Here is a 13,305-nt window from a genome sequence, read left to right as displayed (position 1 = left end):
GAAGAAGAAGAAGAAGAAGAAGAAGAAGAAGAAGAAGAAGAAGAAGACACACCCAAGAGGAGTAGATGGCTGGAAATAATCAAACTCAGCGAAGAAGTTAAAAAAAATAGAAACAAAGAAAAAAATTCAGAAAATATTTCCAGTTGATCATAGAAGAAAATTTCCCCAACCTTAAGAAAGAGATGCCCATAAACATACAAGGGGCCTACACAACACCAATTAGACTAGACCAGAAAAGAAACTCCTTTTGCCAAATAAAAATCAATACACTAAATCTATGGAACAAAGAAAAAATATTAAAAGCAGCAAAGGAAAAAGGCCACATAAAGTATAAAGGCAAACCTATAAGACTCACACCAGACTTCTCAACAGAGACTATGAAAGCCAGAAGAGCCTGGGTATATATCATATAGAAGCTTAGGGATCACAGATGCTAACTGAGACTACTATATCCAGCAAAACTAACAATCAACATATAAGGAGAAAACAAAATATTCCATGGCATAACTAAATTTAAACAATATATATGCAGCAACCCAGCCCTACAAAAAATACTAAAAGGAAAACATCAACCCAACAAGATCAACTGCACCCAAGAAAACACAGAATGAAGAGGTCATCACATCAAAAAAAGCAAAATAAAACAAACACACAATCACCACCATCATTGTTCAGTATTATCTATTAACTTCAATGGGCTCAGCTCTCCAATAAAAAGACACAGACTAATAAATTGGTTCAGGAAACAGGATGCAACAATCTGCTGCATTCAAGAAACACACCTCTGCAACAGAGGTAGACACTACCTCAGATTAAAGGGCTAGAAAAAGGTTTTCCAAGTAAATGGACATAAGAAGCAAGCTTGAGTAGCCATCCTAATATCTAATAAAATGGACTTTCAACCAAAATTAATAAAAAGATGGAGAGGGACACTTCATTCTCATCAAAGAAAAAATCCACCAGGAAGACATAATGATCCTGAACATCTATGCACCAAACAAAGGCCCCTACATTTGTCAATGGTACATTATTAAAGCTTAAATCACAAATTGATCCCAAAAAACCCTAAAAGTGAGAGACCTCAACCCCCTACTCTTGCCAAGGGATAGATCATTGTGACAAAAGCTAAACAAAGAAATACTGACACTTACAGAGGTCTTAAATGAAATGGACTTAATAGATGTCTACAGAACCTTATCTCCCCCAAAAATAAAAAAAAAAAACAAAAACAAAAACAGAGGGGCCAAGATGGTGGCACCAGGAGAACACCATGTCTGAGAAGCAGGACAACACACTCCGTGCAGCGACCAGGAGACTGAACTCTGGGCCCTAAAACAACAGCGATCTATCCTGTTTCCCAGGTGAGGGGAGGCTCCCACAGCATGGGAAGCGGTTGGGTCCACTCTCCGCTGCCCAGCCAGAACCCGGAAGAGAACCCGGCTAATGCAGGCTTTGGGTCTCTGGGCTGGTGCTGCAAGCCTGCTTGTCACAATCAATGTCCCAGGCTGATTGGTGGGCACAAGGGGGGCTAAGGCTGGGAGTCCCAGTCGCAAAAAAAAAAAAAAAAAAAAACCCACGGAGAAGCAAAGTTGCCAGACTGGTCACGGGTCACGCAGTCTTTCCCTGGAAGGTCTCTCTGACCACGGGTACCTGCCACCATCACAATTGAGCTCCCGCGCCACCACGCACTGATTGCAGCTGCGCACCCAGCTCAAAATCCCTACTCCCTCTTTGGAGGAGGCAGGAGGCGTCCAGCAGAATCTGCCACAGACCACATTGTCTGTACCCCAACCCGAGATCGGGGCTGAGAAAACCCAATTCTTTCGGGCACTCCCCAAACGCCACCATCACCCTGCCGCAGCTGAGCAGGAGGATAAAGAGGCACACAGAGGCTTCACAGTGCTGGAACTCCAGTGCTGCCGCTCGCTCCTAGCAAACAAACTACAGCTCGGGATCTGGGACTGTGGTCATTCTACACGTCCTGAGATTATCCTAGGTCCAGTGCAATAAGGTCTAGCAGCAAGTTCCATCACCGCCCCCCCCCCCCCCCGCAGACAAACGCCACCGGCTCAGGGATCAGGATCCTACTGAGAAGCCCCAACCCCTGCTGGCACTCTCCTGAGAGCACCTCCATAAGCTTGCCCTAGCAGAGGAGAAGGTCAGAGGGGAAGGACAGAGAGGCAGCCTGCAAAGGACACAGCACCCTCTCTCCAGCGGCCCCTAGCAGAGAAACCCAAGCTCTGGATCTGAGGACACTCAACCCTACCCGGTACTCTCTTGGGATCAGCAAACATAGATTCTACCGCTAGGCTGCTTCTGGCAGAGAGATCTGGGCCCGGGATCTGGAATTGAGTACACTCACCCTAACTCTTTCCCGTGCCACCCAGGGACCAGTCAAAATAACCCCTCCTGGCAGAGGGAAAGGACAAAGAGGCAGCACACAGGAAAGGTGGACACCGAGTCCTGCGGCCACAGTGTCACAGAGCTGACTGTTAGCCTACCCGTGCACTTCCGCAGCAGGACCAAAATAGAGAGTAGTGAGCAAGGGGAACCCCTGTGCATTCCAACTGGTCCTGCAAGAGAGTGAGTGAGCCTTCTAGGGAGAGATTGCCCCAGACCCAGGGCCTCTCCACAGAAGCAACCAGATGAGATCCCTGCCACCCACACTCCTAGTGTGCACATCAGAGGGATTCTTGGGATAGCGACCCCAACATTGAAGCCTCTGCCTTGCAGGTCCACCAGGGTAATCCAGGCAAACAATCCCTGGATCTCAGTCAGAACTGCGTAATAGTGGCTTGCAGGCCACTGCAATAGTCAGAGAAACCGTGCATGCGCACTGCGCCCGCTAAAAGGCACACGAATAGCGCCAGCGTCACATTCTTTACTTAGGCATAACTGAAAACACAGTGCACACTCCCAAAGCAGTGAACCTCTCTCCTCTTCCTGAAAAAAACAGTCCAGAAAACAGAAAGAGAGGACCATAGCCCAAACTACAATCTCGAGGAACAACCAGTGAAGATTATAAATAACCAGATGGCTGGAGGCAGACATAAGAACACTCCCAACAAAAATCAGGACATAATGACCTCACCAGCAACCCCACAAAACAATGGACACTTCAATTCACTAGATATACAAGAAAACGACCTCAAAACTATGTTTCTCCAGCTATTAGAGGCCCATAGAGATGAAATGAACAAAGCCCTCAGAGAAATAACCAAAGAAATCGAGACTAACCAAGAGGAAACAAATCGTGCTCTCAGAGAAATGACCACAAAAATTGAGGCAAACAGAGAAGAAATGCACAAAGCTCTCAAAGAAATGTCCACACAAATGAAGGCAACTAAAGAAGAAATAAACAAAGCTCTCATAGAAATACAGGCAATTATACCCAAAGAAGTAGAGGCATAATTAGTGATACATAGAGAAGAAATGGACAAAAAAATAGAAGCTATCAGAGAAAAGCAGGAGTCCACATTTAAAACAGATGAAGGAAATGGTGCAAGATATGAAAACAGAATTAGAATCAATAAAGAAAACACAAATAGAGAAAAACCAGGAGCTGGAGAACATAGAGAAAAGATCAGGAACTACAAAGGTAAGCATCACCAACAGAATACAAGAGATGGAAGAAAGAATCTCAGGAGCCGCAGATACACTTGCAGAAATTGACACGTCTCTCAAAGAAAAAATAAAATCAGAAAAGTTCCAAACACAAAACATCCAAGAAATCAAGGACACCATGAAAAGACAAAACCTAAGAATAATAGGAGTAGGAGAAAAAGAAGACATCAGGCTCAAAGGTCCGGAAAATATTTTTAAGAAAATTATAGAAGAAAACTTTCCCAACTTAAAGAAGGAGATGGCCATAAACATACAAGAGGCCTACAGAACACCAAGAAGACTAGACCAGAAAAGAAATTCTTCACGTCACATCATAGTCAAAACACTGAACCTACAAAACAAAGAAAAAATTCTAAAAGCAGCAAGGGAAAAAGGCCAAGTAACATATGAAGGTAGACCTATCAGAATTACACCAGATTTCTCAACAGAAACTATGAAAGCCAGAAGGGCCTGGACAGAAATCATACAGTCCTTAAGGGACCACAGATTCCAACCCAGACTACTATACCCAGCAAAACTTTCAATCAACATAGACGGAGAATTCAAGATATTCCAAGAAAAAACCAAATTTAAACAATATCTACATAGTAACCCAGCTCTACAGAAGTTACTAGAAGGGAAACTCCAAACCAAAGAAAACAACTACATCTAAGGAAACAGAGGAAATAGATAACTACACAACAACAACAACAACAACAACAAAAAAAAACAAAAGAAGACAAGCAATGAAACTCAGTGACACCAACAACACCACATCTAAAGTAAGTAACAATTGTTGGTCACTAGTTTCTATCAACATCAATGAACTCAACTCCCCAATAAAAAGACACAGACTAACAGAATGGTTGCAGAAACAGGATCCATCATTCTGTTGCATTCAAGAAACACACCTATGCAACAAAGATAAACACTACCTCAGAGTAAAGGGCTGGAAAAATGTCTTTCAAGCAAATGGTTCCAGAAAACAAGCGGGAGTAGCCATCCTAATATCTAATAAAATAGACTTTCAACCCAAGTTAATCAAAAAAGTTAAGGACGGCCACTATATTCTCATCAAAGGAAAAATCCACCAAGAGGACATCACAATTTTGAATATCTATGCCCCAAATACAAGAGCACCTACATTCGTAAATGAAACAATATTAAAGCTTAAATCACACATTGATCCTAAAACCCTAATAGTGGGGGACTTCAAGACTCCACTCTCATCAAGGGACAGATCAACTAGACAGAAAACAAATAGGGAAATAAAAACACTTACAGAGACCCTAAATCAAATGTACCTAATAGACGTCTACAGATCTTTTCATCCAAACTCAAAAGAGTATACCTTCTTTTCAGCACTGCATGGAACCTTCTCCAAAAGAGACCATATAGTTGGTCATAAAGAAAGCCTCAACAGATACAAAAGGATTGAAATAATCCCTTGTATTCTATCTGACCACCATGGACTTAAGCTGGACCTCAACAACAACAGAAATAACAAACAGCCTACACACACATGGAAACTGAACAACCTGTTACTCAATGACAGCTGGGTTAAGGAAGAAATAAAGAAAGAAATTAAAGACTTCCTAGAATTCAATGAAAATGAAGGCACAACATACCCAAATTTATGGGACACATTGAAAGCAGTGCTCAGGGGAAAATTTATAGCACTAAGTGCCTACAAGAAGAAATTCATAACATCACATACAAACAACTTAATGGCCCAACTGAAAACCCTAGAAAAAAAAGAAGCAGATATACCCAAGAGGAGCAGATGGCTGGAAATAATCAAACTCAGGGCGGAAATCAATCAATTAGAAACAAATAAAACTATTCAAAGAATCAATGAAACAAAAAGCTGGTTCTTTGAGAAAATCAACAAGATAGACAAATCCTTAGCCAAACTAACTAAAAAGCAGAGAGAAACTATCCAAATCAGCAAAATCAGAGATGAAAAGGGAGACATAACTACAGACACAAAGGAAATTCAATCATTAGGTCATACTACAAAAACCTATATGCCACAAAATTTGAAAATCTAAATGAAATCGACAATTTTCTTGATAGATTCCATCTTCCAACATTAAGTCAAGATCAGGTAGAAAGACTGAACAGCCCTATATCCCCCAAGGGAATTGAAGCAGTCATTCACAGTCTCCCCTCCAAAAAAAAGCCCTGGGCCAGATGGTTTCAGCACAGAATTCTGCCAGACCTTCAAAGAAGTGCTCACACCAATTCTCCTCAAACTATTCCACAAAATAGAAACTGAAGGTACATTACCAAACTCATTCTATAAAGCAACAGTCACCCTGATACCTAAACCACACAAAGACCCAACTAAAAAAGAGAACTTCAGACCTATTTTTCTTATGAACATTGACGCAAAAATACTCAATAAAATACTTGCAAACCGAATCCAAGAACACATCAAAGATATCATCCACCACGACCAAGTAGGCTTCATCCCAGGCATGCAAGGGTGGTTCAACATATGGAAATCCATCAATGTAATCTACCACATAAACAAACTGAAAGAGAAAAACCACATGATCATCTCCTTAGATGCTGAAAAAGCATTTGACAAAGTCCAACACCCATTCATGTTTAAAGTCTTGGAGAGATCAGGAATACAAGGCACATATCTAAACATAGTAAAGGCAATATACAGCAAGCCTATAGCCAACATCAAACTCAATGGAGAGAAACTTAAATCAATCCCACTGAAATCAGGGACAAGACAAGGCTGCCCATTCTCTCCCTACCTCTTCAACATAGTACTTGAAGTCCTAGCCAGAGCAATAAGACAACTAAAGGAGATCAAGGGAATACAAATCAGAAAGGAAGTGGTCAAAGTGTCACTATTCGCAGATGATATGATAGTATATATGAGCGACCCCAAGAATTCAACCAGAGAACTCCTCCAGTTGATAAACACCTTCAGCAAAGTGGCAGGATACAAAATCAAGTCAAAAAAATCAGAAGCCCTCCTGTATACCAAAGACAAAATGGCCGAGAAAGAAATTAGGGAAACAACACCCTTCACAATAGCCACTAACCACATAAAGTACCTTGGGGTGACACTAACCAAGCTAGTGAAAGACCTGTTGGAGAAAAACTTCAAGTCTCTGAAGAAATAAATTGAAGAAGATCTCAGAAGATGGAAAGATCTCCCGTGCTCATGGATTGGTAGGATTAACATTGTGAAAATGGCCATCCTGCCAAAAGCAATCTACAGATTCAATGCAGTTCCCATCAAAATACCAACTCAATTCTTCACAGACCTTGAAAAAAAAGATTCTTAGCTTCATATGGAGGAAGAAAAAACCCAGAATCTCCCAAACAATCCTGTACAACAACTGGTCATCTGGAGGTATCTCCATCCCCGATCTCAAGTTGTACTACAGAGCAATAGTAATAAAAACTGCATGGTATTGGCATAAAAACAGAAAGGAGGATCAATGGAACCGCATAGAAGACCCAGAAAAAAACCCACACACCTATGAATACTCGATTTTTGACAAAGAAGCCAAAACCATTCAATGGAAAAAAGACAGCATCTTCAACAAATGGTGCTGGTCCAACTGGATGTCCACAGGCAGAAAAATGAAAATAGATCTATATTTATCACCCTGCACAAAACTAAAGTCCAAGTGGATCAAAGACCTCAACATAAAACCAGATACTCTGAATCTGTTAGAAGAAAAACTGGGGAACAGCCTAGAACTCATAGGCACAGGAGACAACTTCCTGAAAAGAACAACAACAGCACAGGGTCTCAGAGCAACAATCAATAAATGGGACCTCATGAAACTGAAAAGCTTCTATAAAGCAAAGGACACTGTAATCAAAACAAAACACCTGCCTACAGATTGGGAAAGAATCTTCACTAACCCTTTATCTGACAGAGGACTAATATCGAGTATATACAAAGAACTAAAGAAGCTGAAAAGCAGCAAACCTAGAAATCCAATTAAAAAAATGGGGAACAGAGCTAAACAGAGAATTCTCGACAGAGGAATATCAAATGGCAGAGAAACACTTAAAGAAATGCTCATCCTCATTAGCCATCAGGGAAATGCAAATCAAAACGACCCTGAAATATCACCTTACACACATCAGAATGGCCAAAATGAAAAACTCAAGTGACAACACATGCTGGAGAGGTTGTGGAGAAAGGGGAACCCTCTTCCACTGCTGGTGGGAATGTAAACTGGTACAACCACTCTGGAAATCTATCTGGCACTTTCTAAGACAATTAGGTATAGTGCTTCCTCAAGACCCAGCTATACCACTGCTAGGTATATACCCAAAGTTTGCTCAAGTACCCAAAAGGGATATTTGCTCAACCATGTTTATAGCAGCTTTATTTGTAATAGCCAGAACCTGGAAACAACCCAGATGTCCATCAACGGAGGAGTGGGTACAGAAATGTGGTATTTTTACACAATGGAATACTACTCAGCAATCAAAAAGGAGGAAATCATAAAATTTGCAGGCAAATGGTGGGATCTAGAAAAGATCATTCTGAGTGAAATATCCCAGAAGGACGAAGACAAACACGGTATATACTCACTTATATAGACTTATAAGATATGATAAACATAATGAAATCTATACACCTAAAAAAGGTAATCAAGAGAGCGGATATGGGGTAAGATTATCAATCCTCGTGTTGAAAGACAGAGGGGATGCGCATTGAACATTGACAGGAGTCTACTGAGCGCATTTGAAATTCTCTAACTAGCAGTGTTTTCAAAGCAAAGACTCGTGACCAAACCTTTGGCAGAGTACAGGGAATCATATGAAAGAAGGGGAGTTAGTCTGATGAGGAAAGGATAGGAGCTCCACAAGGACCAAATATATCTGGGCACAGGGTCTTTTCTGAGACTGACCTGCAACCAAGGACCATGTATGAATGTAACCTAGAACCCCTGCTCAGATGTAGCCTGTGGTAGCTCAGTAACTAATTGGTTTCCCATAGTGAGGGGAACAAGGACTATTTCTAACAGGAACTCAATGACTGGCTCTTTGGCCTCCCCACCCCCCAAGGGAGGAGCAGTCCTGTTAGGCCACAGAGGAGAGCTTTGCAGCCAGTCCTGAAGGTACCTGATAAAACAGGATCAGATGAATGGGGAGGAGGTCCCCCCTATCAGTGGACTTGGCAAGGGGCATGGTGGAGATGAGGGAGGGAGGGACTGGGAGGGAATGAGGGATGGGGACACGGCTGGGATACAGAGTTAATAAAATATAACTGATAAGAAAAAAATAAATTTCAAAAAAAATTATAAAACCTCAAACAAACAGACCAAAAAAAAAAAAAAAAACATAGTTAAGAAAAACATACCAAATAAAAATTTAAGAGGAAAGCACAGAAACAATGAAAAAAAAAATTACTGCAATGGGCTTTACTACTTCCCTTGGTATGGGGGAGAGTTATCGCAGACAACTGTCAAATGATATCACTAACTGTAGCACACAAATTACTGTCAGAAATAATTTCAACAAGAAGTCAATTTATATATAATTATTAGAGTCAAGGTATTAATTTTGACCAGGTTTCATTAAATATTGGAGTAAGCAATGAAAACAAGAGTAATAAATTTTGATATGAAAATCTTCATGAAGTTACATAGAGAGGAGTATGTGTCTGTGAACATGAACATATGTATGAGGTAAATGTCTCTGAGATAGGAGTGCAACTGGTAAGATAGTAAAAACATATCAAATTGCTAAAGCTTAGGAATTAAAATCTTACAGATAATAAAATGCTTAGTAATACTTGGAAAGTCTAATGAGAAATTTGTAAGTTATAAAGAAAGCATAAATTATGTCATGGTGGATAGTCACATTAAAAATATTTCAACATCATGATGAAAACATTGGACATCATTGTGAAAAAAATGACAACCTCCTGAATGAGATGTGAGCGACATGTGGGTGGAAAAAACTGAGAGGTCTGCAAATCACACTTCCTTCAGCTCAGGAAAAGTAAGAACCATTGGGTTATTCAATCATTAAATTAGATACTTTGTATTGTTGTAATGAAATTCCATTGTTCAGAACAATTTATAGAAAGAAGCATTTGAAAACACTGCTAGTTAGAGTCTTTCAAATGCGCTCAGTAGACTCCTGTCATATGTTCAATGCGCATCCCATCTGTCTTTCTAAATGAGGATTGATAATCTTACCCCATGTCCTTTAAATGAAGAGGTAAATGAGATAAAGTCTTAATGGAAAAAGAAAACAGCCCAATCACCGCAGCACAAACAGACAAGGACATACAATATGTATTGTAGTACAGAATGTGACTTTTTCAAACTGGTGAAGAATAAGAAACCATTAGAACAGTGGTTCTCTACTTTCCTAATACTGTGACCCTCAATACAATTCCTCATGTGGTGAGCCCCAACCATAAGATTATTTTTTTGCAACTTCATTAACTGTAATTTTGCTACTGTTATAAATCATAATATAAATATCTGTGTTCTCTGATGCTCTCTGTGAAAGGGACACTGAACTCCCAAAGAGATCACAACCCACATGTTGAGAAAAAGGTCTAAGTAATTCATTAGTGCATAGCTAAATAATATGAGAAGTAAAATTATTAAGTTTACCTCGTAACATTAGAGTTATCTTTTTTTTTGAAAAATGAGTCTAGCCCATTGGTAAGACATTTAATTGTTTTAGTATTTATTTATTAAAATTATCAATAAAGATTAACCCTAGCAGTCAACACTGTTAAGACTACAACACTCGTAGCACTTTCTATATTTCCTGTGATTTTTTCTTAGAATTTAACTTTCTTAGAATAAAATTAAACCAAGTGTCATCTCATCTCAAAGTAACTGATTTTACTTTAGTTTGGAATTACTTTTAGGTCAAGGCAGGAATGGAAATGAGAGTAGGTCAGGAAGAGCTTCCTCCACAATGAAGGTTCTCTGCAAAGCGTGACACATTTTGCCCTACATTCTCACAAATACCAACAATGAGGCAGGTAAAAATCTTGCAATGGGGATACAAAGTGAGTAAATCATAGTAAATAGATAAATAAAATTAAATAATAAATGTCTTCTAACACAATGCATGCACTTGTGATTCTCTATTGCACTCTTCATAAACATTGATGAAAAATGCTCAATAAAAGCCTTGCAAACTGAATCTTAGAACATATCAAAGATCTAACCACCATGATCAAGTAGACTTTATGCCAGGGATGGTTCAATATATGAAAATCCATAAATCAATAAAATCCATCATTTAAACAAAGAGAAAGAAAAAAATGATCATTTTATTACCTGCTGAAAAAGCCTTTGACAAAATCCAATATCCACATGAAGATCAAACTGCCCATCAGTTACATATGTATATAGGACCTAGGTCCATCCCATGATGGCTTTTTGGTTGATGCTTCCATCTCTGTAAGCTCCCATGGGCCTAGGTTAGTTGACTTGATTGGTCTTCTTGTGTCATTCTTGGTTCCTTAGCATCCTTCTATGCTTCCATCACCAACACTCTTCCACAGGACTCCCCAAGCTCTGCCTAATGCTTGGCTGTAAGTCTCAGCATCTGATTAGATTAAGTGTTATATGGGGCCTCTCAGAGGATGATTATGCTAGGCTCCTACTTGTAAACATAGTTAAGTATAAGTAATGGTCTCTGTGTTTAGCTCTCTTCCATGAGGTAGGTCTTGGGTTGGGCAGGCATGGTTGGGCATTCCATCAGTCTCTACTCGATCTTCTTCCCTGCACATCTTGTAGGCAGGGTAAATTTTGGGTTGAAGGTTTTGTAGGTGAATTGGTATTCCCTTCCCACCACTATAAATTCTAAGTAGAGAGGGTGCTGTTTATCACATGGACCCTGTTGCCTGCTTTTTGGTCATTTTCACCTAATGGAGCTTCCTTGCCTGGCCTCAGTGGATGAGGATGAACTCAGTCTTCATGTAACTTGATGTGCTGGGGTAAGTTGATGGTGGTGGGAGCTCCCCTTTTCTGAGGAGAAGGGGAGCAGGGATAGAAGAAATAGAGTTGGATGGTGGGTCCAGGAGGAGAAGAAGGGGGAGCGTGTGATTGGGATGTAAAGTTAATATATAAATAAAAATAAATTAAAAAAATACAACTTCATGTTAAAAGTATTGGAGAGATCTGGAAAATAAGGTGCATACATAAACACAATAAAGGCGATATACGGCAAGTTAATATCCAAAACCAAATTAAAAGGACATTTTCTTTTTGTTAGTACTTTTTAAAAACTTTCCCCACCACCTACAATGGGCAAAAAGACACCTTATTGGTGGGGTTATTCATCTATCAACTAGGGGCATGTAGGCGGAAGTCCTTTGTTCATCCTATCTTAACTGGTGGCCAAAGCTGTCTTATGCTTAGGACTCATGAAAATCAAACCAAGTCAAATCCAGGCAGTGAGGTGCATGAGGAGGAAGACACACCTCACAGAGACCTGTGGACCACCATGGCACTTATAGACCTGCTCTCCAGCACATGGCATACGTAGGCCATAGATACAATACAGATGGAGGGTGTTGCCCAGGGGCCCATTAGCTGTGTGGCCAGACTGCAGCAGGAGCCACCACAACATTTGAGTATGTGTTGGACAGATGGGAAAAAAAGGGAAGTAGAGCAGCTTGAGCAATGTGAAGAGAGATGGAACTGGAGACTGAGGGTGGAGAGGAGTAGCCAGCCCAGGCACCTGGGGCCATGGTGAAGTCCCAGCTGGAGCTACTGCTAAGCGCCGTGTCTGAATCTATGGATACCCAGCAGGAGGTTGATGTCTCTGTCTGTGGCTCAAATTACCACTAGAGAACATAGGAATGTTCCTGGTCCACGGGGGACCATGTAGATATCCAGGGGCAGTGCATAACTGGCTGCACCCCTCATTAGATGCAGTGCTCCGGAAAGTGTTTCCATCTATTTCCGGTGGTAGCGCTCAGAAAAGCGGGCCCCGAGACTTGTCTAGGAAGTAAAATGGAAATGTTTCCAGTCGAGGTGGTGTGGGGGTGGAGTTTATGACAGTAGGGAGAGCTGGCTGTGAAGTCATTAGAGAAGGTGAGCTGGCCCTACCACTAGATAGCTGTAGCACTGAGGAGAGCCAGCTCTGTACCTCTTTTGGAGAGCACAGTAGAGTGAGCCGTGGTGGAGGAGGCACAGGTGAGTCTCTCCCAAAGGTGAGAATACGGGAGTGTTAGTCTTCCCTACCTGTCTGGATTGAGATGGCTTGGTTGGGGGTTGATGCCCTCCTCCTTCCACCTTTCACCTGCAGTAGCCAGGAGAGCCTGACCTGGGGTCATGAGAGTGGGAGAGCTAGCCCTGACCCCTCATTGACTGTAGGACTCTTGAGAGAGGAGAGGGGGCCCTGTACCTCGCCTGGGAAAACCAGTGAAGCTGGCCCTGATGGCAAAGAAAATGAAAAGCCAATCCTGAAGGTGTAAAAGCAGGTGAGCTGTCCTAGTCTTTCTCATTCTGAAGCACTTGGGAGAATGGTCCCTGGCACCATGATTGCACTGCTCTGGCAGCATGGTGAGCCGACCCTAAGGGCCTTAGAGTAGAATAGCTGACCCTACTTCCTGCAGATGGCAACATTGGTGGCTTAGCCAGAGCAGTGCTAGAGAGCTTGCCCTGGTGGTATGGATAAGGCAGAGCTGGCTGGCCCAGGTTCAGGGATCTAAATTGACACACCAAA

At 41.3% G+C, this 13,305-nt stretch overlaps 1 pseudogene; it reads right to left on the bottom strand.

Moving 5' to 3' along the window:
* Nucleotides 1-12,913, bottom strand: part of LOC129675252 (importin subunit alpha-1-like) — a 68,006-nt pseudogene extending 55,093 nt beyond the window's left edge.
* Between the last annotated feature and the right edge of the window lie 392 nt (nt 12,914-13,305).

This window comes from Psammomys obesus, unplaced genomic scaffold, assembly GCF_907164565.1.
Source record: "Psammomys obesus unplaced genomic scaffold, mPsaObe1.curated_primary_1811, whole genome shotgun sequence".
Taxonomy (NCBI): Eukaryota; Metazoa; Chordata; class Mammalia; order Rodentia; family Muridae; genus Psammomys; species Psammomys obesus.
The sequence above is the reverse complement of the archived record's forward strand: the minus strand, read 5'-3'. Positions and strand labels throughout refer to the sequence as shown.